Genomic DNA, 25,376 nt, shown 5'->3' on the forward strand with positions numbered 1-25,376 from the left:
ATCAGATAGGATTTGAGAGTTCTCCATTGTTGGGTGTGTGTGGGAGGCTCTTCACTGAAGTTAATGTTCCTTCTATTGAAAATATCACAGAATCCCTTACCCCTCACCCTCCTCTCTGAAGGACTTCAAGCCAAAGAGTGTGCCAAATTCAATGGTTTTTTCAACCAATCCCCTCAAGACCCAGTGTCTGGGACTGAGAGAGGGAGTCACCTTGCTACTTCCCTAGTCCTGGGCTTTGCCTGTAGAGAGTCTTGGTTGCCTGGCCAGGGCTTTCATGAGCTCTGGTGAGCAGTTGAGAACCAAGACCAAAGAGTGAACTAGCCAAGGAGAAGGTGAAAGGTGAGTGACTCACCCGAGATTCAACCAAGAGATTTTATTGGGGGGCTGCCTGAAGGGGAAGAAAAGGAGAGGTAGAGAGCAGAGAGGGGAGAGAAGGATGGCTGTTGTGTGCAGAGCAGGCTGAACTGTGTTGTCTGCATGGCAGGCTGAACAGATTTTGGCTGCAAGATAGCCCACACACTCAAACCCCCCTCTATCTGGTCCTTTATCACCTGTTTGTGTCAAGTCCCGCTCAAGGCTGAGCACTCAACCCCCCTTGGGCCAACAAGGCAGCTTGCAGACCCAGAGGTCCCATTAGATTTGGGCTATAAAAACTCCCTCCTGCCAGGCCCCCCTCTCTCTTGCTCTCTCTCTCTTGCTCTCTCTCTGTCTCTCTCGCTCTATCTCTTGCTCTCTGTCTTTCTTGCATGTGCTCTCTGTCTCTCTCTCTTGCTCTTGCTCTCTCTCTGCTCATCTCTTCTCTTCTTTCTCTCTCTCTCTTTCCTTCTTTCTTTTCTCTTTGTTGCACTGCTGTAATAAAGATCTTTTGGTTGATCCGAGTGTTGTGGTGACTTTCCTTTCAATGGCAGATAGAAAGAGAGCAGAGGAAGAGAGTGAAGAGAAAGAGAAATAGAGTAGAGAGAGAAGAGAAAGAAGAGGAAGAGAGCAGAGTGTGAGGGCAGAGTGTGAGCTTGCAATCTTCAGCTTAAGAAGGATTGCGTAGGTGGCATGGTAGGTGCCAATTGGCAGCATGACTCAGGAACAGCAAGTGGACACTGTGTTCTGTGGAGATTGGTCAAGAAAACTTTTGAATTTGGCACTCTTCAGCTTGGTGTGTGCTTCGGAGAGGAGAGGGAGGAGTAAGGGATTCTGTGATGTTCTCGCAAGATGGAAAACTAACTTCACTGGGAAGTCTCCCACATACCCAACAGAAAAGATGGGCGAGAACCTTGGTGCTGGGCCAAGATCTAAGTTCTAGAGAGAAGTCTTGTACCCAAATGAGGCTGAGTGTGGGTGAAGAAAAACAGTGCTAGGTGAATGGAAGATAGGTAATTGTCCTGGGCCCTCAGGTCAGGATCCCAAATCAGCTCATATTCCTAGAGGGGAGAGCAAGACTGATGGGAGAATGTGATAAAAGCTGCTCTGCAAAATGTTTTGAGATGAAGGTGAATGGTCTTGTGGTGTGAGACAATACAAAACTTGAAACATCCCAGACAAGTAGGGACCACCTTAGAAGAAGGTAATGGGAAGTCACTGGCAGACAGAATAGGGGATGGTCCTAAGGTAAGGGTGAGGATCAGGGGAGCAGCAGGCAAGTCTGGGTGGAAGTATATATGAGGAGAGAAGGAAAGCATATCTTTCAACTTTGTGAGGATGTCCCTACCCACAAGGGGAACAGGGCACTGTGGAATGACCAAAAGGCATGGGTGAAAACTAGAGAGCCTAAGGCACAAACAAAGCTGTCTTTGGGCTGGATGGCTGGGGGCCTCTATGGGCTTAGGGACAGTCAATGGCCCAGTGTCCCTTCTTGATGGCATTTAGGACAAGGGCCTGGAGGCTTGCAAGGCTTAGGACATTTACGAGCCCAATGACCCATCTGACCACATTTAGAACAGGGTCCAGGCAGTCCCATGGGATTCTTCCATGGGCCAGTGGATACAGAGACAGATGCTGAGGCTGGCTGGATGGCTTGAGCGAGCATCTGATATTTTTGCTTCTGGGCCTTCTCATCTCTCCTGTTATAAACATTAAAGTCCACTCTGAGAACATCAGCTTTGGGAGTTATAGACCCCTTCTTGAGGCACCTTAGTTTGGCCTTAATATTGGGGACACTCTGGGAGAAAAAGTAAGTCATTAGTAGTTGTCTTCCATCTGGAGTCTCAGGGGCCTGATTAATATATTGAAATAAAGTCTTCATCAGGTGACCTAAAAATGCTGGAATGTTTTCATTTTTATCTTGGATGACTTCCTGGAGCTTTTCATAATTGATAGCCTTATGGGCTGTCTTTCTAAGTCATGCCTTGAAGCAAGTAATGCATTTTTTTTTAAGAGAGAGTGAGAGAGGGGAGAGAGAGAGAGAGAGAGAGAGAGAGAGAGAGAGAGAGAGAGAGAGAGAGAATTTTAATATTTATTTTTTAGTTATCGGCAGATACAACATCTTTGTTTTGTATGTGGTGCTGAGGATCGAACCCGGGCCGCATGCATGCCAGGCGAGCGCGCTACCGCTTGAGCCACATCCTCAGCCCCAATGCATTGGATTTTTACTAGTTACTATTCCAAATTATAATTCCAGTTAGGGTTTCAATCAGGTTTGGCTTCAGAGAGATCTCTTGTACCTCATCAGCATAATTTCTAGCTTGCTCCAAAACTTTCCTGTACTCCTCTGACAGGAGGGTGTTAGACAAGGTCATAAGGGCATATAATGTGGTAGGACTTGAAGTATAGGACCTAAGCCACTTTTCTATCTGTGGAAGATCTGACGAAGAGAAAGGTACGTAAACCCAGATTAAACCATTGATCCCAGGCACCTTGAGAGGGACACAGAGATACGGGTGGGCAGAAGCAGCCTGTGAACATGGGGCAGGAGAAAAGAAGGGCAGAGGGGCCAAGGGGACAGTTGATGTGGCAACTTCATTAGGAAGAAAGGGGATGTGAGAGCTAAGAGGAATTTTGTGGGAGAGCAAGAGTTGCAGAGAGGACTTAGAAGACAGGAGAAGATCTGAACATATGATATCTTCTTCCATTTTCCTAATGCTCACAATAGTTGAAAAGATCCCTGATAATAGTGGGATCTAGAGTGCCAATAAATGGCCATTCATAGTTGTTATCCAAAGGATATTGAGACCAGGTCTTATTGCACAAATGGATATGTTTTTTGTTGGTTGGGTCCAGGAAAAGAGACCTAGTAAGCCAGGAGGAAGCCTAGAGGATGAGAAGGAATGGATAAGGAGCCACCCATGGTGAGATGTAGAAGGTGAGGATAGAGGTAGGGCATCCCCCAGTCTCTAGTATCACCAAGTCCAGAAGATGGTTATGCTCAGGGGGTCAACATCCTTCTGGGTAAGCATTGGAGGCTCCTTGGGCACCCATCCAGGACTACACAGGGGCAGAATCCATAGAAGGCATAAGCCCACTAGATGTTGGTCATGGTTCTTTTCCATGCAGATATCAGAGAACAAACAAAGGCAGATGGGGTCCCAAATGTGGGGGACACATATCCTTCAATATTTCCACATCCTTAACTCTACTGCATTTAAAGTGAACTTTGCATTGGCAGTTTGGCCTTAGACCTTAGGCCAGGGTATGATATCTGCTTCCTCCTGTGATCAAAGCCCCACAACTAACAAGCAGCTGGGTATCCTGAAGTATGAACTCAGTCTCAATTCAAAGCCAAAATACCTCCAACAGACCATAAGACTCTTGCAACATTCCTTATATTCTCTTCATACTTGAAAAATAATGATTATTTTTAAATATCAGGATTTATGATGCATGTACATAAAATTCAGAACCATGTATTACATATTAAAACACAGACATAACCTTTTCATACATCTGAGTCATCTTAGGGCTCCCATTCCAAGATCCAGAGAATCAGAGTTCAGTTAACATCATTGGCAAACACCAGCTAGAATTCATCTCAACTCCCCTTTAAACATAAAAAATATAGATTGATCCTGGTATACTTTAGTTTCAAAAGAGTTTATCAATTATAGAACAAGCTTCTCTTGAGGTATGTAATGGACCACCAAGTTCCATGTTTTTAAACACAAATGAACACAGGCTATAGAGGCATGTAGCAGAAAACTTTTTTATTTGAGGCATGGAGTAAAAGAAGGTAAAAAAGGGACATATTGGCGGTACCATGAATCATTGGAGAATTGGAATCACGAGTTTAGGCAAGGAAGAGGTGATGTACTTGGGCAGGTGAATGACAGGAATGCCCATGATGACAAAGTTGTAAGCTTCTGAAAGAAAATTGGTATAGGTGTCAGACAATGTTTAAGCAGAATCTACACAGTAACTTCCAAGATGTGGAAGTTACTGTGTAGATTTCAGCTGTGAAGCCAAAGCATCTACTTATATCAATACCATCCATTAAGCCATTACCCACCTATATCCTCTAAAAAACACCACATTTTAGACATGAGAAAAGAGAGACTTCTAGATATCAATGGCTTCTCAGCAGCATGTGTCAGAACTGAGAATTGCCCACAGACATAACTGTATGAAATTCCTCCTAGAAGCTCCTAGAAGTCTGGTTTGCTCCTGCTAGGAACTATCAGTGTGGAGAAATATTATTCATTCCCCACTTTAAAGAAAGAGCCTAAATAAGATACCCCAGTAGGTCCCTTTGTATTGAGACAAAATTGTTTGTCCTTTGATGTTATAGAAAGTCTTCAGAACCTAAGCAGTGTCAACCCAGGTTCCTCATAGGAACAAATGCTTGGAGAATACAAGGTGCAAGAGAGCGTATCACAGGACCCAGAATCTGAGTATAATTCAGGAAAGAAAGAAGTCTAAATGGCTCATAATCAACTGAAAGGTAACTCAAGCTTGTCAGTTGGGAAATTGAAAAAAAAATGGCACAAGGTGATTGTATTTGCCACATGGACAAGAGATTAATCCAAACAAAATTATGTTTTTAATGCCAACACCCAGGGGATTGTGGCTGCAGAGAAACAGCTACCATCAGAGATTTCTGGTGGCAATGCAACTTTAACAGCACTATGTGATATAATCTGACTATATTATAATATTACATGTGCATATCCCTTTGCTCAGTATTCTTTTTCCCAGGAGCCTGTCTTTGGAAGAAGAAGACTATTTTATGGTATGGGCTGACTTGTGTCCTCTCCCTAATCTCATATGTTGTTGTTCTAGATACTCAGTACCTCAGACTGTGACTCCATTTGAATATAGGTTTCTTAAAAACAGGATTAATGTTAACCTAATTAATTTATGTGAGATTCAATCTAGTTAAGTTTTTCTTCTTATAAGAGTTGCAATAAAGATAAGAGAAGCACAGAAAAATGACACTCAAACATAGAGAAAGAAGAAAGCGATCTACATGACAAAGAGTGGGCCACAAAGGAAATCATCCCAGCAAGCACTTTGATATATAGCCTCTAGAATTAGGACCAACAAATTTTTCTCCTTTAACCCCCTTTGTGGCTTTGACTTATGACAGGCCATTACAGTGATGCAGCTTACTAGGACATACATTTTCTATCTCTGAAGAATGGCTAAATGAAAGTGCAATTGAATCACATGATTCTACCAGCATAATGCCCAACTGCTGCAAGAAATGGCATTTGTTACTGGAATAGCATAAAAACATGTGAGAACACAGCATGTTACATGGTGGGCCCATAGTGATTTGTTTTATGATATGGTACATTTTCAACAATATGTACAAGAGTTTGTGAAACCATCATTCTTTTTTTTTTTTTTTTTTTTTTTTTTTTTTTTTGGTAAATACTTTTCTGGTATTGAAGTCTTATAAAAGGACTAAAAGTACAGTGGAGTTGACTGCTACATGGGCTACCTGGGACAGTTATCCAAAACAAAAATAATAGCAACAGTGAAGAAATATGCCTTACCCATTTAAATTGAAAACCATGCAAGAATATATTTTCTAATCTTTCTACAAGTATGTGAACTGGAGATTTTCACCTGTTAGATTTCCAGAGGAGTAATAGAGTCTAGAATCCTTTGGGAATAGGAATATAGGTCCTTCAGAGGTAAAGAGTTAGGACAGAGTTTAGAGAAGTTCCCAAACTTGGTATCTGTCCTGGCCCCATTCTGTATTATATCTCAACTTTCTACTTATAGAGTTCCTTCTGGAGACTCTTCTTACTTAAAAACAGAGATATCATTATTGGTTGTGTTGTGTACTTGATCTTTCCCCATTGAGGCAGATTTAATAAATAATCCCTGATGATCTACTTGGAACTCTTCAGAGAGATTGTCTGACATGTGGGGACAATCTTTAATGCTGTCTATTCCAGCTGACTCCCATTGAAAACTTTTAGTCCCAGATCAAATATACATAAATGTGTTCATAGACCTCCATCCAGTGATGACACCAGATTATAGAATGAGGTCTTTGAATAAATATCTGAGTAGAAAAAGTATTATCCAATATTTACATGTCCACCCTGACAGCCATGTCCAGTGGTACAAATGTAACAGCTGGGTCAAAATTTCAACATGGATAACCTGTTCCAGTCATTCTTGGAAATTCTCTGGAAATTTTTGTGCTACAAGCTTGGAAAATTTGGAATCATCAAGAAAACATTTTGCTCTTTAAAGTATCTCCCTTCACATGAACTAGAAGAAGGTACTACCTCTAGAATGTATACAATGGTTACCAGAGTTCTAGTTCTGTCAGGTTCTAATGCCAAGAAATTGAGGTCACCTCTTCAATTACTTGAACCTCTTCTGAAGTAAGACCATGCCAAAGTGCCTTTCAGCCCCTTGGGATTTGTATTTTCAAAGTGGCCATATAACTAAAAGCACTATAGTGATTTAATGCAATTCCTATTAAAGTTTCAATCATGTTCTTTATAGAAATAAAAAATCAGTCATGAAACTTATTTGGAAAAATTAGAGGCTCTGAAGAGCCAAAGCAAGTGACAAAAGTCAAGAAGGAGGCATTCTTCTTAAATTATACTATAAAGCTATAGTAACAAAAATGGCATGGTATTGGTACCACAATAGACATGGAGACCAGTGAAACAGAATAGAAGAATAAAAATGAAAAACAAATCAAGGCCTAGGCTTGGCCTCCCATGCCATTGCCCTTCTTCATAATTGGAGTTTCTACTCCCAGATGCAGTCACCCTATGTGTAAAGCTTATCTTCATGTTTTCAGTACATAATGTGCTGAAACACTTACCAGGGTTTGATAGGACAAGATAGTGCTGTGTGTCTAGCACTAACACACTGCAAAGCGTTCCCCTGCTCCTATCATCTTCTTCATGCATTTTTTTCAATATATAAAAATACTTTCCAGGCCACAAAAGGGATGCTACCATGAGTTCCATTGATACATACCACAAATTTCTTAGGAAAGGAGCACCTTGGTTTGGAGATAAAATATTGTTCGTCTGAAATCCATCTGATCCCACACAACAGTGCTTAAAAGCAAGCCTTAAAGGATTAAATAAATTTGAAAAAAATTAACTTCACCAAGCCAATCACTTTTAATTTCTCAACAAAACTCTAGAAAGCAGGATACTTGGAATGATGTATTCTAAGAACTGAAAGAAAATAACTGTCTACAAAATTTGAGGTATCCAGCAAAGATATACTTTGATATCAATGCAGAAATAAAATCCTTCCAAGATGAGCAGAAACTAAAAGAATATATGACTACTAAAGTGGCAATACAGAAGACAGTTAAAGAGAAACTTCATACAGCACAGAAAAAAAAAACAGAGATTACAAATAAACAAATCCCATTTTAAGGTTAGTTAAGCAAATGACAAGCAAAACCAAGTTAAACATTAGAAATAAATAAAAATATTCGAATGTAATACATAATAAACCTCTCCCATTAAAAGAGAAAGGATGGCAGAATGGATTTAAAATGAACCAACAATATGTTGTTTGCAAAAAATTCACACTATAGGCAGACAGTCACAGGCTGAAATTAAATAATAGAAATTGATGTACTGTTGGAATGGAGGCCCAAAAGAGATAGAAGTAGCCACTCTAATATCTGACAAAGCAGACTTCAACCCCCAAATAATAAGAGACAAAGGTTAATTCACATTGGTAAAGGGAACAATACAACAAGCAGATTTAAAAATTAGAAATGTTTATACTTCAAATGTGGGTTCAACTAATTACATAAAAGAGAAACTACATAGAAGTCTCAGATAGATGCCAGTACAGTAAATTTGAGATTTCAACACACCTCTCTCACCATTAGATAAGTCATCTTGACATAAACTATGAAAAGACTCTTTGGGTCTGAAAAATACTATAAATGAAATGGTCTTAACAGACATCTATAGAATATTTCCTCCAAAAAGACCTGAATGTACTTTCTTTTCAGTGGCTCCTGGAACCTTCTCCAAAAAATAGAACATATTTTAGACCACAAACTAACCCTTAGGAAATACAAAAACTGAATAATTCCTTGCATTTATTAGATTACAAGGGAATGAAATTAGAAATCAATGCAACAAAATCATACAAAAACTATATAAACAAATGAATTGAATGTTTTTCCTCAGGATTTCTCCCTTTTCCATTGTTCTTCCAATCAGACAAAGCACTTCTGGTGACCCCTGCCTTCCAGAAGTTTCCCATCAACCTCTTATTCTTGCAAGGCGAGGCTGATTCCAAGTTACATAGAGTTAGCCAGAAGCAGACAAAAGAGTTTAAACTTATAGTTTTGGGCCACTCTGCCTGAAATTCAAGTGAATTTTACATTTTCAAATTTATTTTCTTTCTGGCCTGGTCCCAGCTTCACTCCAAAATATTAACAGAGATCACTTGAAGATCTATAAGCACCCAGCAACATAAATCTCATCCCCTGAGCTGGTCTGTCTTCCACACTGATCTGGGCTCCCACAAATAACAAATGCACTATAACATCTCAATTTTTTCTATGACATACTAGACAAACTTGTATTGCAAATTCTGAATAATATATGGTATTAAGTTCACAGATATTTTCAGGTAAATTGGAACTGCCAGTATTTATTCCCTCACCATAGGCTCCTTCAAGAAACTGGTGTGACAAATAATAAACTTTTCTTAAAGAGAACCACTTATGGTAGTATTTCTTAAAGTCCTCATTCTGCACCAGGACAGTGGATGGCTTGTGTGTTTCACAGCATACAACATTCAAAAGATATGTTCATTGCATTCAGCTACACTGTCTCTTTTTCTTTCCACAATAAAATTTCTTTTTCTTAAAATATATGTGTGTTTGTGTGTGTGTATACACACACACACACACACATATATATTTGTAGTGGTATACGGACAGCTTTTATTTTATTTGTTTATTTTTATGTGGTGCTGAAGATCGAATCCAGTCCCTAACATATGCCAGGCAAGCACTCTGTCACTGAGCTATAGCCCCAGACCCTCCACAATAAAATTTCTATTTTTTTTTTTCATTTTAGGGGTTGAACCCAGAGGCACTTAACTAAGCCACATTCCCAACCATTTTTTTTTTTTAAATTTTAATATTTACTTATTGGCGGACACAAGATGTTTGTATGTGGTGCTGAGGATCGAACCCGGGGCGCACGCTTGCCAGGCGAACGCGCTACCACTTTGAGCCACATCCCCAGACCCCCTCCCCCCGCCATTTTTTTAATATTTGATTTAGTGACAGGGTCTCACTGAGTTACTAAGAGCCTTGCTAAGTTGCTGAGCTGGCTTTGAATTTGATCCTCCTGCCTTAGCCTCTTACGCTGATAGGATTACAGGCATGTAAGAACACACCCAGCTGGAGTTTCTATTTTGATAATTAATAAGTGTCTTGGCAATTTAAACATTTCTTACCCAGATTTCTGTGAGTTTCCCAAATCATACAAAATCACCAGTTTAAATTCTGTTGCAGAGTAGCCTGGAAGCCTGAAAATTTTCATTTTAAGAACATATAGTTCACTAAGATTTAGCAGGAAGAAATTTGGAGATGCAGTCCCCTATATTTTCATAGAAATGGGAGGCAGAAGTTGACAGTGGGGAAAGTAGAAGGTGTCCATTTTAGACTTTGAAGATAATCACTGTGCTCTTCGGCTGCAGTTTATATTCAAACTAACATAGTTTATTTCCCTTTCTCTTCTTCCTCCCCTATCTCTAATCTTGGGTGAAGCAAGATTATTCTTTTTCCCATCATAGGCTGAGTTAAGCACACATGGAACAGGAATGAAGTTATTAAGATGTCAGGGATGGCACCAGAAACCCTAAGAAACAGCTCTCTCAATACTACAAGTAAATCATGACCCCTGACTAGGCACACTTGGAATTTAGACTTCAATAATCTTTTGAAAACTTCTCTGATCTCCTTGTCAGTCAGAATCCCAGCCTCTGAGACATGAGTCCCCTTTCTTCTTTTCAAGGAAAGCAATCATAGTTCTTTTTCCTTTTCTCAAGTTGTGTTCTCATTATTGGATTGGCATTAGGGACAAAGACTGAGATGTTGGTAACAGGGTCCCATGTCACCACATGCTCTGGCTCCCCCTACTTCAACATAATTGCATTGAAAATACCCTTTCTTGGACAGACTCAGATTTAATGATCTCTCTGGGGAACCCAGAGCCACATGACAGCCTTCACCTGTAGCAACAACAGAGTATAATTGATAAATCTGACATAAATGTATCACAAAGAAGTAAAAAGACACCAGTATCAAAATGATCAGTTGTACAGTGCCTGAAAAAACTCCAGACAGAAACAGGGAGGAGAATTTTCCAGGGGGAGAGCTGCTTTTCTCAGTGGATGGATGATCTGACCCTCAGGTAAATATGATTCAAAGTGCACAGGCTCGGAGCTTTTCCCCTTTCAGGCTTTCCATCCAGAATCCAACATTTCTGAGGGCTTTTCTGGCCCACTATTTGGGTATTGAAGACACCCAAGTTAAGCTTAAAGAGGGACTAAATAAATTGGTCAAACTGTGGATGAATGTCCCCAATAAGAGAATGTCTCTTCTTCAAATGCTGAATAAATAAGGAAAGCTCAAGTAAGTTTTACCCAAGGAGCAGGGGACAATCCAAATAAAAATTTGTCATCTGTAGGCAGTCTGAGGCCATTCATAACAGAAGTAGGGAGAAATAAATTCCTGGACATAACTATATTCCAGGGAGTTGGTTTCCTTGGTCATGGGAAATTTTCAGGATTTTGGGTTAATATGTGTAGATAGAGTCCTAGACTTCTACAATGCTTAGGGTTCATCTGCCTCAATGATGAGACAATGGAAATCCTCTTTCCTGATCCCAGGTTTGTGGTATGATATGTAGTATAAATTTGCAAATCTCTATACTATGTTTAATGTCCAAAATGTACACAATACTACTTCTTGGACAATTCTGGATGGCTGGAATTAACCTCCCTTGTAATTAACCTCCCTTGTAATAATTAGGAGGAGATCATATGTGCAAATCATGGAAGCTGAATGCTGAGGCAAGTTCCTTGCCATGTGGCTAATGCTATAAGCAGAGTGGTAATCCATACTTCATGGTTTATCCCATCAGTAGGAAATACAGAGGCAAAGGTCCTGGTATATGCTACCTGAGGCTCTTTGTGACACAAAAAAGGAGTATAGTATTACTGAAAAAAATTTTCTCTCAGGTTATGAATATGTCTGGACCCGAGTTGAGTCTGATAGCAGAATTATGCATGCATGAATACCTGCCCCAGATTTCGAAAAATGTCAGAAATATCTTGGGCACTTTGTTGCTATACAAAAGCCTTCTATGAATCTCCTTCTAGCTAGAGTAATGAGAATGATTTACCACAGTTAGTGAGGCAGAGAGGATGCAAAAGGCCATGCCCTGGTCTTGATGCAAGGAGAATTGAAGGGAAACGAGATTAAACATTTCTACAATGAAGCAGAGGACACTCAGGATGAAAATTTGTGTAATCCATGTAGTCTAAGGGTCTTCCTGGCATCACAGTGAGCAAGACATTTCAGTAAAAAGGAAATACTTTCTGGTTTGGGGCAAGAATTGTCCCCAGGATGGGCTAGGATATACAATTCACATTCTCATCTGGAACTGTTGAAAGACATAGAAAAGCCTGAGGTAAAGTTTAACCATAAAGGAGAGGGCAATCACAATGTAAATTTTCCAATTATAGGTAGCTTTACACCATTCCTGATAAGGGGGAACAAGGCTGGGAATGTAGATCAGTGTTAGAGTGCTTGACTGAATGCATGAGGTTATGGGTTTGATTCTAAGCATCACAATAAGAAAGAAACAAAAAGAACAAAGGGGAGAAATTTGTGGAAAAACCAATACTATATATCTCAGGCAGTGAGTTTGCCTTGTCCATAGTCATTTCTCAGGATTTCCAGAGTACATGCATGGATACCTGCACAATGCCCATCCATGGTCTTTGTCCTTTTCATTCCTTAGGGTTCATTGGACGCCACATTGGGTCATGAGGATTATTTTTGGCTGGTCAGATTGAGGAATAGATGGATTGTTCAGAGCTGGCTGGTAGGGCCCTAATGAAACTATGTCTGTGGGAATTTCTGGGGTAGGCAGAGTAAGCAAAAGTAAAATTTTAACCCATCATAGGGGAAGCTAACAAAATAAAAGTGCCAGTGTCAGAAACCCTTTTTTTCATCTTTTTCAACACTGTGATCAAAAGACCTGAGAAGAACAACATAAAGTACAAAAAGTTTACTTGGAGCCAATGAATTCAGACTTAGTCATGGTTGATTTCAAGGCTCTGGGCTCTAGGTGAGGCAGAATATTATGGTAGCATCTAATGGTGGAGGAAAGCAGCTCAGGACATGTCCACCAGGAAGAAGAAAAAGAGATTTTCTCATCAGAAACAAAATATAAATCCCACAGTCATACCCCCAGTGACATACCTTTTCTAGCCAGTCTATATTCTTACAGTTAATACCCAGTTGATACATAAGTGTATTTAAGTACTCATTTAGTTACATTTGACCATTCCCAGGTTGTCTCACACAGGAGCTTTAGGGGGACACCCAACATCTAAAGTATAACATGCTGCCCTTGGTCCCCAATACCTCATCCCCATCTCACAATGCAAAATATATTTAGTTCATTTCCAAGAGTCTCCATGAGCTTACCATCTCAAGAATTACCAAAATGTACAGTCCAAAGTCTACTGAAAGAAGGCAAACTCTCAGCTCCTTAAAAAAAGGCAAATTGCATATATCCAATATATAATGGCACAGAATAAATATTTCAGTGTCACAAAGGAGACTTCTTTCTATAGAGAAGGATGGGACCAGAACAACACTAAAACCCAGCTGGGCAAGCAAGTTTGTATCTCCATATCCAGCATCTGGGGCATATGTCATTGTGATGTTTCCTTCAAAGTGCTCGTGTAGCTCCACTCCTATGGCCTTGCTGGTAGCAACCCACATGACCTCAGTCTAGTCTTGTTTCTGCTCAATTACAGTAGCTTTCCTAGGCAGATGTCCCTCTTTACTGGCATCTTTTAATCTCAGGTTTCTCTGAGTGAATCTTGGCTTCCTTTGTATATCTTCCTTTTCATATCTTCAGGCATCACCATATCAGGGCAGCCAATCAGAACTCTCTTTCATTTTGCTTGGCGCCTCCCAAGCCTTCTTTTGAAATTTCATTGCCTGCCTCTATGACTCCCAAACCACAGCCCCATGCATTCCCTTAGAACCATCACTCTGTGGTTGACACCAAATTCTACCACCATTTTGAGCAATAGACAAGCCTTCTGAGATCCCTGTGGCAGCTCTTGCTGAGTGCCTGGACAACAGAGTATGGTGAAAAAACTTCTTAACCTGCCTCCATATGCAAGTAGGGTCTCTATTACCTATTCTTAAAGAAATGTTTACCTTTACAACCTTAAGCCTGAGATGGGTATTGTCTTAGTAATTTCTGAGAACCCCTCAAGTCACATCTTCCATTGTTCCTGCGTAAAATACTTAATATTTCTTTAGAGACTAAAGTGTTTCTTTAATAACACAAATTTAGTCAAACTTTCATGGCCAAACTCCAAGTTTTTCAAATCTTTCTGCTCTGCTTTCTGCTCCTGATTAACACACAGTAAACTTGATTAAAAGTGTCCAGCAATAACCATACCACCATCTAAATGCTGTACAGATTTGAAATTACCTCCATGAGATTAATAAGTATATCACTTTTAAATTTAGCCTGGCAAAAAGACTCAGCAAAGAAGCAAAATATAGCCAACTTCTTAACCAGAAATGACATGAATGGCCCCTAGTCCAATTTCCAATTGACTCCTCTTCCCCTGAAACCTTGTGAGCTCAGTCTTTTTTTTTTTTTTATTGGTTATTTAAAACATTACAAAGATTTCAGAATCACATCGGTTACACATCCACATTTTTACATAATACCATAATTGAGCTCAGTCTTTATTGTTCAGCATTCTATTGGCATTCCAGTTTTGGAGCTCACACCACAATCACGCATTAAGATCTACTTACAACATTCTGAAACTTTTCCAGCTCGTATATCTCTAAAGTTTTCAAAATTCTTCCCAACACAAACCATCTCTAAAGGCTTTTGAACACATGATCAGGTTTTTCACAGACATAATCTTATTTCTCAGTAAAAATTTCCACTTTAGTCAGTGTTTTCAATGCTGTAACCAAAAGATTTGACAAGAACAATGTAGAGGACAAGTTTATTTGGGGGTTCATTATTTCAGTGGTCTCAGTCCATAGACAGCTGACTCAATAATTCTGGGGCTCCAGGAGAGGCAGAATATCATGGTGGAATCCCTTGTCAGAGGAAATCTTCTCAGGCCATAATCACCAGAAAACAGAGAGAGGTCTGTGCAGGAGACAAAATGTAAACCCTAAGACACACTTCCCAATGACCCACATTTTCTAGCCATGTCCTATGTTCCTACAGTTATCACCCAATTATTTCATATTAGTGGATTAATCCATAATTGTGTTAAAGCTCTAATAATCTAATCATCTAACCTCTGAATATTCTTGCATAGATTAAATGTTCTGAGTAAACTGTATGACCTAGCAGCCATGATGACCTGAATAGCCTCTATGACTTGCATAGGCTTTATGGTCTGAGAAGACTCTGCCCTGCTTAGCCCTATGATCTGTGTAGCCTCTATGACAGGCAAATCATCTGTTATTTTCATAGCTTCTATTACCTGAAACATTTCTATGGCTTGGGTAGTCTAAATGACCTAATAGTTTATAAAGTTTTTGTAGGCTCTAGACCCTGAGTAGCCTCTATTGTCTGTTCTGCTTCCAAGAACCACCTTCATGATTTGGAGATCCTAAACAATATAGTAGCCTCTATGACTTAACAGCCACTATGACTTGCATTGCCTCGATGACTGAGTAGCCTCTATGAACTGTTAATCCTTCGTGACCTGCATAGCCTTTATGGCCTGAGTAGTCTTAATGTTCTGAGAGTCTTTGACCTGTTTAGTTATTATCCAAGTAGCCTCAATATCTTGAGTAGATTCTATAGCCTGTGTTGTATCTATGATCTGCATCACCTCTATGACTTGCTTAGTTTCTGTGATCTACAAAGCCTCTATGGCCTGAGTTTGACTGGAGTAGTCTCTATTGCCTCTGAATATAGCTCTGGATATAGCTCTATGGAACTGAAATTCTTCTATTGCTAGCCTAACTTTTAGGACATACATAATCCCTATGACCTGAGAAACCCCTTTAATCAATTTCATCTCTATGCCTGAGTAGCTTCTACATCCTGTATAGCTTTTATGACCTCTGTAGTATCTATGACCTGAATTGCCTAAATGACCTGAATAGACTACATAACCTCAGTAACAATTATGATCTTTGTACCCACTAAGACCTACATATCCTCTAATATCTGTGTGTCTTTTGTAATGTGTGTAGCCCACTTGACCTTCCTGGCCTGTATGGCCTTATTAGACTTCATTCACTTAATAGCCCCTATGATCTTTGTACCTTGCATGTCCTTCATCAACTCTGTAATCTAAAAAGCCTCTAACATCTGCATAGCCTCTATGATAAGCATAACCTCTATGCCATTGTGGACCTCTAAGACTTGTGTAAGTTTTATGCCTGTATGGCCTTAAAGACCTGAATAGACCTGTGTAGGATCTATGAGCTGAGACATCTAAGGCTTGTGTAGTCTTTATCATGTAGATTATTTTTCCTGTGTTTATTCTGTGACCTTCATAGACTTTATGGCCTACATGGCTTGCTCTTTGATGTCAGTATCTTCTATATTTACGATGCCTCCATGGCCTATGTAGCCTTTATGATCTGAGTAACTTCTATGACCCATGAATCTTCAATGACAAGCATAGCTCCTATTGTGAAGCTCCTATCACCTGTGTAGCCTCTAAGATGTCCATAGCCACCATGGCCAGTATAGGCTCTATGACCAAGTAATATCTATGACCTGCTTATTTTGTATGACCTGGATAGCATCTGTGTTCTGTGTAATTCTATGACCTATGTTGCCTTTATGGCTTCAGTGGCCTAAATGACCCCTTTAGCCTCTACTGATAGCCACTTTGACATGTGTAGCTTCTATGACCAAGAAAACACTCTTTTACCTGTGCAGCCTAAAGAATCTTAGTAACCCTGATCACCTGTGTTTCCTCTATTTTTTGCATAGTTTGGATGATCTGCATAGTTTCTGTGTCCTGAGTACCCTGTATAACTGTATATCATTTATCTCTTGAGTGGTCTAACACAACTGAGTAAAACCTGTGATCTGCTCTCTCAAGGGACCAAGTAATCTCAATTTCCTGAATGGCCTCTATGACTTGTGTAGCTTTTAGGATGTACCCATATCTGTGGCCTGAATACTACTTTCATATCTTTCATACCCTCTATAAACTGAATCTCCCAAATATTTTGCATATCTTCTGTGTCCTGAGTAGCCTCTACTAACTGTGTAGCCTCAATGGCCCAAATAGCCATATATTCCATAAACTTTGTAGACTCTATGAGCTGAGTATCCCCTATGACCTGAATAAATCTTATGACTGGAGTAGCATCTATTACAGGGCAGCATCTATGACCTGTGTAGACTGTAAACTAAGTGACCTCTGTCACAAGCATAAAGTTTCTAAGACTCTTTAAAGTCTCTAAAGCTTTGTACTTTTAACTCACATTATGACCACAGCATGTTATTTTTGCTACTTCAGACACAAAATGAGTTCATTCTCCAATGTGTACACTCAGGCTTACCTTAAGAAACATAATGGCAGACCACATTAAAAGGAAAAAAGCAGTCCTGAGATCCATTAGCTGGGTGCTACTCAACTATGCTCAAATGTATGGCAAGGAGCTAGCCCTTGGTGCTCTCCTACTGAAAAATTTCACAGAACATCAACATCAGACAAGACCCTTTGTGCCAATAGTGAGTCAACATGAATACAAGACAACTCTATAATCACTTGTGAACACAGACAAAATCCTGAGTATTGTCCTAACCACAAAAAAATGACCAAATATTCCCTACTTTGGCTATTACCAATGATTGCTGCTGCTTCTTAAAAATTCTTTACCAGAGCTGGGGTTGTGCCTCAGTGGCAGAGCACTTGCATAGTATGTGTGAGGCACTAGTTCGATTCTTGGCACCATATATAAATCAATAAATGCCTATTGACAACTAAAAATATATTTTAAAAAAATTCTTTACCAGTTGTAGCCTGTCCTTGTGATATTGCAAGTTACTAGTGACAAGTTCTGCTTCCTCACATGTTGAAGTTTGAACATTAGAGAAGCACATCATTTTGGGTGTGTAGGAGACTCCCTGCTGAAGTTAAGTCTCCAGAGAACATTACAGAATCACTTAACCCTTCCCCTCCTCTCTGAAGGGTGCCAAGCTGAAGAGCACCAAATTCAAAGGTTTTTCTTGACCAATCCACACTGGACACAGTGTCCACTCTCTTTTCCTGAGTCACCCTTCCAATCAGCACCCACCACATCACGTACGTAACCCTTCTTAAGCCAAAGCTTGCAAGCTCACACTCTCTGCCCTCTTCCTCTTCCTCTCTGCCCTCTTCCTCTTCTTTCTCTCCTATCTTCTACTTTCTTTCTCTCTGCCTTGTGATGCCAGATTCATGGGACCCTGACAGACCTCCAGAAGCTGAATCTGATGCAATCACACAAGAGTCTTTATTGCAAGCTCGAGCCTGGACTTAGAACCATTTCTCCAATGCAGCAATCCTGAGGAGTGAGCCCTGTCCTTTGTTCAGTGAGATTTTATAGGTTTTGGGGGGATACTCTATGTGTCACAACATCACATAGCAAATCATTCCACACCACGGGAAAGTCAAACAACAACTTTTAACATTGATTAGCACATTCACTGGCAGGAACAAGTTGGGGAAGGGTATTGGTTAGTACAAGAGGGGGATTCATTTGAACTGATTTGTTTAATCTGTGAGGGTTATATATGCTAAACGATGTTTTCCTAACATGTTATCAACCACTGAGATGACTGGGGAGTCATCTTGCATCCCAAGTATTTTCCCTGTCTCATGCTGATTGGTGGTTGCTAGGGGGTTGCTATGGGTCCTCACCTAGCCTGAGTCAGGGACACCTGGCACCACAGATCTCTCCTGTTATTTGCAGACAAACAATGCAGCAGGGTGGGTATGTGCCTAGGAGCACTCTGTGGGTTTTTCCAAAGACAAGGGTCAAGCCCCCTCCCTCTGGACAGGCCTTGAGGTAGAAGCTGTTTTAAAAAATGGAGTCACATCAGTTTCTCACTATCTTCTTCTGCTGCAGTCTCTGCTTTCATCCTCTGCTCTCTGCTCTCTTTCTCTTGGCCCTCCTCTTCTCCTCTCTCTGCTCTCTGCCTCTCCTTTTCTTCAGGCAGCCTCCCAATAAAATCTCTTGGTTGAATCTCTGTCTCCAGTGAGTCACTCGCCTTTCACATCAAGGCAAGGATATAAAGAAGGGTTTATTTAAAAATCTGTGTAACACAGATTTCTCCTTCAAGAGAGAAGGGGGCCATAGCTGGTATCCTGGTATTCAAAGAAGTGAGGTGTTCTGCCATTTTTGTATGTCCTAGGCTTCCTTTGTTCTCCTGCCTTTTTTTAAAAATTTATCTTTGAGTTATAGCTCGACACAATACCTTTATTTTATTTATTTATTTATTTTTATGTGGTGCTGAGGATCAAACCCAGAATCCTGAACATGCTAGCCACAACCCCAGCCCTGTTCCCCTGCTTGCGCCCCCGCCCCCTATTTTTCTCCTTCCTGCCTTTGTGACTAGGTCTAGGAATGTTTGATGGGATGGCCCAAAGATGGGAAACAGGTGGACTGAAGGGGGAAGTGCAGGATAGAGTAGCCAAGGACACATTAACAACCTTATAGTTCCCTGTAGGGAGGAGCAATTACTGGGACAGGTTACCTTGGCAACAGGATGGAGCAGGGGTAGGTTCTTGATAAGGGTGGAGGAAGGGCTCTGAAGGAATTAACATTTCAATCCCTCAGGAGGCAGTGTCCAACTGCTCAGACTCACTCAAAATTAGTCTCCTTGGTGTGACCTAACTCAATTTACCTATCTATATTGACTACCTGTCTAATTCTGGCTTCACTTTGACTAGTCTTTCATGCTTCTAGAATCCATTTCACTTTTCTGAATGAAAGTGAATTTTTCAATCTTCCATAAACCAATCAGAGAATGCACTCTCTTTTTTTCTTTCTTGCAGTGATGGGGTTGAACTCAGGTACTCACCCATGTAAGTGCTCTTCCAATATGCTTGTTTCCCTAGCTCAAGATATTAGTTATAGTTACCCACAAATCCTCACAGCAGTCAATGCAGAGCAAATGGCCAAATCCAATTTTGTTTACAAGAAACAGGACACTGATAGTGAGAAAATGGTATTGAGCCAATTCATCAAAGAAGGGCTGAAAAATGAACCAGGATCTTTAAGCTATAGTCAAGACCTCAGGGCTTCCAAGATGGGTTTGGTTCTACACTTGGAGATGATTCAAGGAAGGTCTTAGAATTCAGACTTAAAAATCACATGGGCTGGGGATGTGACTCAAGCGGTAATGCACTTGCCTGGATACACGGGGCACTGGATTCGAGCCTCAGCACCACATACAAATAAAATAAAGATGTTGTGTTCACCGAAAACTAAAAAAATAAATATTAAAAAAAATTCTCTCTCTCTCTGTCTCTCTCTCTCTTTAAAAAAAAATCACAAAGTAGAGGGGCAGTAGAGGAGAGCGCAGTGGTAGTCAGTGTCTAGCTCCATTGGGATCAGTAGACATCAGCTGAGGAATCATCTCCATTATTACCATGCCAACTTCTCTGCTCTTCAACAAACTGTGCACATGGTGAAGCTCCAGGCATTTTGCCAGATGCTGGCAATGTGGAGGTGAAGGACATCACTGCCCTTTAGTCAGATCAGTGAGACAGGTGTGGAGACAAATGATGACATCAGAAATGACACCTGACCTATGATGTGCCCACTCCAAGAGAGTGAGTAGCAAATATGGAATCCATCCCCTTTAATCAGTGTTTCTATTCTTTTTGGCAAGACAATTAATTAGGAGAAATATTATATGGGCTTAAGCAGACACAAATATAAATATTTTGTGTAAAATGGAGACATTTCATATCAATAAGTGAAATAATATTGGGATTTTTAATTTTCATATAGAGATGAAATTGTGAACATCTCTACCTCATACCCAAAAGTAATATAAGCAAAAAAATAAGGACCTAAATATGAAAATTTAAATTTCACTATAAGAAAACACAGAATATCTATGACATTGCAATCACATAGAATTTTTTTTTCTTTGTTTATACTGGAGAGTGAATCCAGGGACACTCAACCACTGAGCTACATCCCCAGCCATTTTTTGTATTTCATTTAGAGACAGGGTCTCACTAAGTTTATTAGGGCCTTGCTAAATTGCTGAGCCTACCTTTGAACTCTCTATCCTCATGCCTCAGCCTCCTGAGCTGCTGGGATTACAGGTGTCTACCAACATGCCCAGCCAGACAAAATTTCTTCAACAAATTTTGGAAATCAGATATTATAAAGTAGATGTCATTGGAAAAAATGAGGCATTTAACCTTATTGAACTGTCTACATCTGTTGATCAAATACAAGAGGTAAGTTAAAACTGGCATTACTTTTGGAGAAAACATAGTAGCAAAAGACAAATATACAGAATACATAATAAAGCATATGTATATTTTTAAAGTTCTAAAGTTTGCAGATTAAAGAAAAAAAATTGACTTTGTTGAGCTTAATTTATTAAGTGTCAGTAAATGTTTATAACAAACAATTTAAGTCAAAAGAGAGGAAATGAGCCAGGCACAGTGGCACATGCCTATAATCCCAGTAGCTCAGGAGGCTGAGGCAGGAGGCCATGAGCTCAAAGCCAGCCTCAGAAAAGTGAGGTGCTAAGCAATTCAGTGAGATCTTCTCTCTAATTAAATTGCAAAATAGGGCTAAGGATGTGGCTCAATGGTGGAGTGCCCCTGAGTTCAATCCCTAGCATCAAAAATAATTAAAGAAGAAATGAAAACAATAACCTAGTCCCAGATTACTTACTCTGGGCCACCAGCCAAATCTCTTGCAACTCAACATTACCCATGAGGGCACCATTGTAGTGGCCCTGGGTAGGCACAAGAAGATCAAGTGGGCAAATCCAGAAGCAGGAAGAGACAGAAAGGAGAGCCTGAGGCACAGGGGCAATTTCTCAGGTCTTAATAAGCTCTGAGTTTTAGCCCAAAGCCAACCCAGTCCTCCTCCTTCCCCATCAGGTCTTTATAGTTCCTTCTTTCTCTTTCCCCTCTCCCTAGCACCTTTTTGACAGCCATATCCTTCAAAGTTCCCAGATCCACTTGTGATACTCACCAATCCAGCTAGAGGTGTATCCAGATTTTGTGGAGGAGGAAGCTCTGCAATTGGGAGAGGGTTAGAGGAATCTATTTAAGGAAGACTGAAAAACATTAAGTATGTAAGTTACAAAAACACATGGCTATGGGCTTTCTCTGAAGCTCTGAGGGTTCATTAACTTTATTAGACTGATTAGTTTTATAGGGAACTTTCCTCCTACTGCATTCTCTAACTGTTGAACTACCTGAATGTTCATTTCCCATCCATGGTCAGAGCCCTACACAATTGCATTGGAAGGATAAAGGAAATGATGGAGAGGAAGAAGGCAAGTATTTTAAGATCCCTCAGAACTTTGTTTCAGTTGGAAACTGTCATCAGGCTGAGCGACAATATCCCCGCTTAGAAAATCCACATTCCTGGTGTGCTTTTCACCTGCTCCACAGAGCCTCTGGCCTCCCGGTGCTTTGACGTTAGCTGTCCACTAGGCGGCATCAGAAGGTCGTATACTCCGGACTGCTTTGGGAGGGGAAAGCGCTAAGACACCTAAAAGAGTCCTTTCTCTTTTCCTTTAGCTACTGAAGGGTGCTGCTGAAGTCTCCGTGGGCCCCTGTGGAAAGAAAAACCGGTTGCATCAGGCATCAGAATGGTCAAAAGGTAAACTGAGGCAAATGAAACTGGAGAACACAGCTTAAAGAGCTGCTCTTAGGAAGGAGGCAGGTGCAGGGGCAAAGCCTGCCCTGTTGCCCAGGCTTACACCTGAAGACCCACCCTGAGCACAGTCTCTTCTTCCCCTAGGGCCACTGTATCCAAAAGGCGAAAGGCGGGTTTCATCTTCTCTGGGATGGTTCACCTGTGGATGTGGTCTGGCTCCCCACTCACCCAAGGCCTTCTGCTCCTTTACTAAGGCTGCCCACCTGCTTACCCAACACCTGTACTGCCAGCCACATATCCAGGAGGAGCCACTCCCATCTGATCACAGTAAGCAGGCCAGAGGGAGTGAACTTCACTGGGTTCCCAGATAACAATTGCAGTCTCTCAGCTGAACCCACCTAGGATGCATGGAATCTGTGGAAGCCTTTGGATTCACCCTTTGGAAGCCAGCAGAGAGAAGGTGTCACCTGAAAAACAAGGTGACAGCATCATCACCATTGGGGGCAAGAAGCAGATGCAGGGTGTAGGGTCTGCTTCTCTCCAGCATATGCAGGCATATGGCAGAGCTCCAGTCACTGGTATGTGAGCCAGTGGTAAATCTATATAATAACACAACCCTGTAGTAAGTGTTGGATTCAGGCTGCTGTGCTAGCATTCAGTTTTACACTGAATCATAACTGAATGTGAGAACTTCCTTGCATATGCTGTTATTTAACCCTCACTCGGAAGAAATCTGTAATCCTAGTGTATCAAATGAGAAAATGTGCTCACAAGAGTTCATTAAAATTTACCCAAAATATTACAACTCTCACCCCAACCAATGTCTTAAGTTTTGAATTTTCTGGGGTTTTGGGTTGTTTGTTGTTCTTCTTCAGCTCCCCAAATGATTCTGATGATAGGAAGGGCTGAAAATACTGCTCCAGGAAAATGTAGTGAGTTCTGAGTCTCCTTACTCCCCCCATGTTTTCCAACTTTCTATTTTTCTACCTTTGTTTTCTGTGTTCCTTTTCCTAGAAGCTCCTACAACTCTCCTACAAGGTTAGATTCTCTTCCTATGTTCTCAAACCATCTATATTGAAGACAAGCCTGGAGCCAATACAACAGCAGTCCCTGACTGCCTCCCCCATCCCAGCCCCACACATCCTCAATAGGCTTAATTAAGTTCTCCCAACTCCAATACACACACACACTGTTAGGATGGCCAAGGACTGGGAGAATGGTGCTGATCCCAGCTCCCAACTTGCTCTTGCATCTCAGCTCAATCCTACCCCTGCTCTTTGGTAAAGGATAAAAAAGCTGCGGCATCTGAGTTCCATCACTAGGACCACAGCCCTAATGACCTCATTTAACTCCAGTGCCTCACCTCATTCCCAGCTTCCTCCCACACCTTGATTTTTATGTTAGAAATGAGATAATAAATGGGGAGCCAGGTAGGGTAATATAGAACAAGAGCCTGTGGATATAACATCATCCTCTGATGCCAATGCAGCCATCAGAAAAAAAAAGGACTTGGAAAGGGGATCCTTATGCCTTACAGGAAGTAAAAATTTCAAGGGATGGTGGTAGGTGAGAGAGTAAACTGCCTGAGGGCAGAACTCTATGTGTGGAGTGTTCCATTTTTTCTTAGTAATTATCACAGTGCTGTTAAATGATTTGTTAGTGTATATGAATGGCAGAATACAGACAATCCTGATAAGAGAGCTAAGTGTCTAATCTCTGCCCCTCAGCTATTTGAAAAGCACATGGTAGACAATCCATGCTGAGCACTTTGGTTTTGGTTTGTTTGTGCCATAAACTTGCAGATATAAATAAAGAAGTGAGTTAGAGAAATTCCTTGGTCTGAAGTGAAGATAACAGATGTGAATTATGTAAAAGAAATTCATATAGATGGACACAGTGGCACAGAGGCCTGTAATCCCATCTGCTGGAAGGAGTAAAGCAGGAGGATGGCCAGTTCTAGGTCAGCCTGGGAAACATAGGCCTTGCCTCAATATTAAAAGGAAGAGGGGGCAAGATGTGTAGCTCTGTGGTAGAGAACCACATTCCCCATTAGGACAAGTACCACAAAAAACAAACAAGCAAACAACAACCTGATATTCATTCATATTAATTTTTTTTTTAATTTTCACACAAGGATCTATGTGCCTCCAGTTGGCTGCGCCCTAGTGGCTGGAGGAAGCCCGCCATCAGGTCGCAGGCAGGCATTGGGCAGTGGGGTGGCAGGAGGTGGTCCTAGGGCTCTGCCCAAGCCACATAGTTGTAGTGGTTGATCTGGGACCACAGATTTCCCCGACTGCCACTGGGCTGTGGCAGGAGGAGCACAGCTTTCCTAGATCTTAGATGCGGTCCTGGACTTCAGCAGCCTCAGGAACTGCGAACATGGTCACCTCTTTGTACTTCACACAGTCTCCTGAGATTACTGTGTCTCCAGGAGGCCACACTGGCTTCAGTTGGCCCCAGTCTTCAGGGCAGTTGGGCAGCTATTGAGCAGGGGGCTGCACTCTGGCTGACAGAATCCTTCTGGGCGGAGCAGTGAGGATGCCCTCTGCTTTGGAGGTACTGAGCCAGGTTCCCCTCACCTCGCACCCTTGGAAAATAGTTCCTGAACTCCCAGGACCCGTTTTTTCAGAGTGCTCCTCAAACTATAATGCAAAAAGGAATCTCCAGCCCATACTTTAAAAATAGATTCTGAATCAGTAGGTGGAACCTGAGTGCAGTTCTAACCAGTCCTCTGGTGAAGCCCACAGAAAGGGACCACAGCACAGAGTACTGGCAGACTAAAAACCACAGCCAACACGACCAGGGCCTACAGGGCAAAGCTTTTTCTATTTTCTTTTCACAAACTAGACCCTGCAGTTGGTTGCTGCAGCACACC

General features: G+C 41.1%; 1 long non-coding RNA gene across 1 annotated transcript; it reads left to right on the forward strand.

Annotated features, from left to right (window-relative positions):
* Positions 1-254: 254 nt before the first annotated feature.
* On the forward strand, positions 255-22,908 carry LOC143640433 (uncharacterized). The gene is made up of 3 exons (XR_013154926.1): positions 255-339; positions 22,423-22,504; positions 22,646-22,908. It is a non-coding gene; the product is annotated as an uncharacterized LOC143640433 (long non-coding RNA).
* The last annotated feature ends 2,468 nt before the right edge of the window (positions 22,909-25,376 follow it).

The sequence above is a fragment of the Callospermophilus lateralis genome, unplaced genomic scaffold (genome assembly GCF_048772815.1).
Source record: "Callospermophilus lateralis isolate mCalLat2 unplaced genomic scaffold, mCalLat2.hap1 Scaffold_2553, whole genome shotgun sequence".
Taxonomy (NCBI): domain Eukaryota; kingdom Metazoa; phylum Chordata; class Mammalia; order Rodentia; family Sciuridae; genus Callospermophilus; species Callospermophilus lateralis.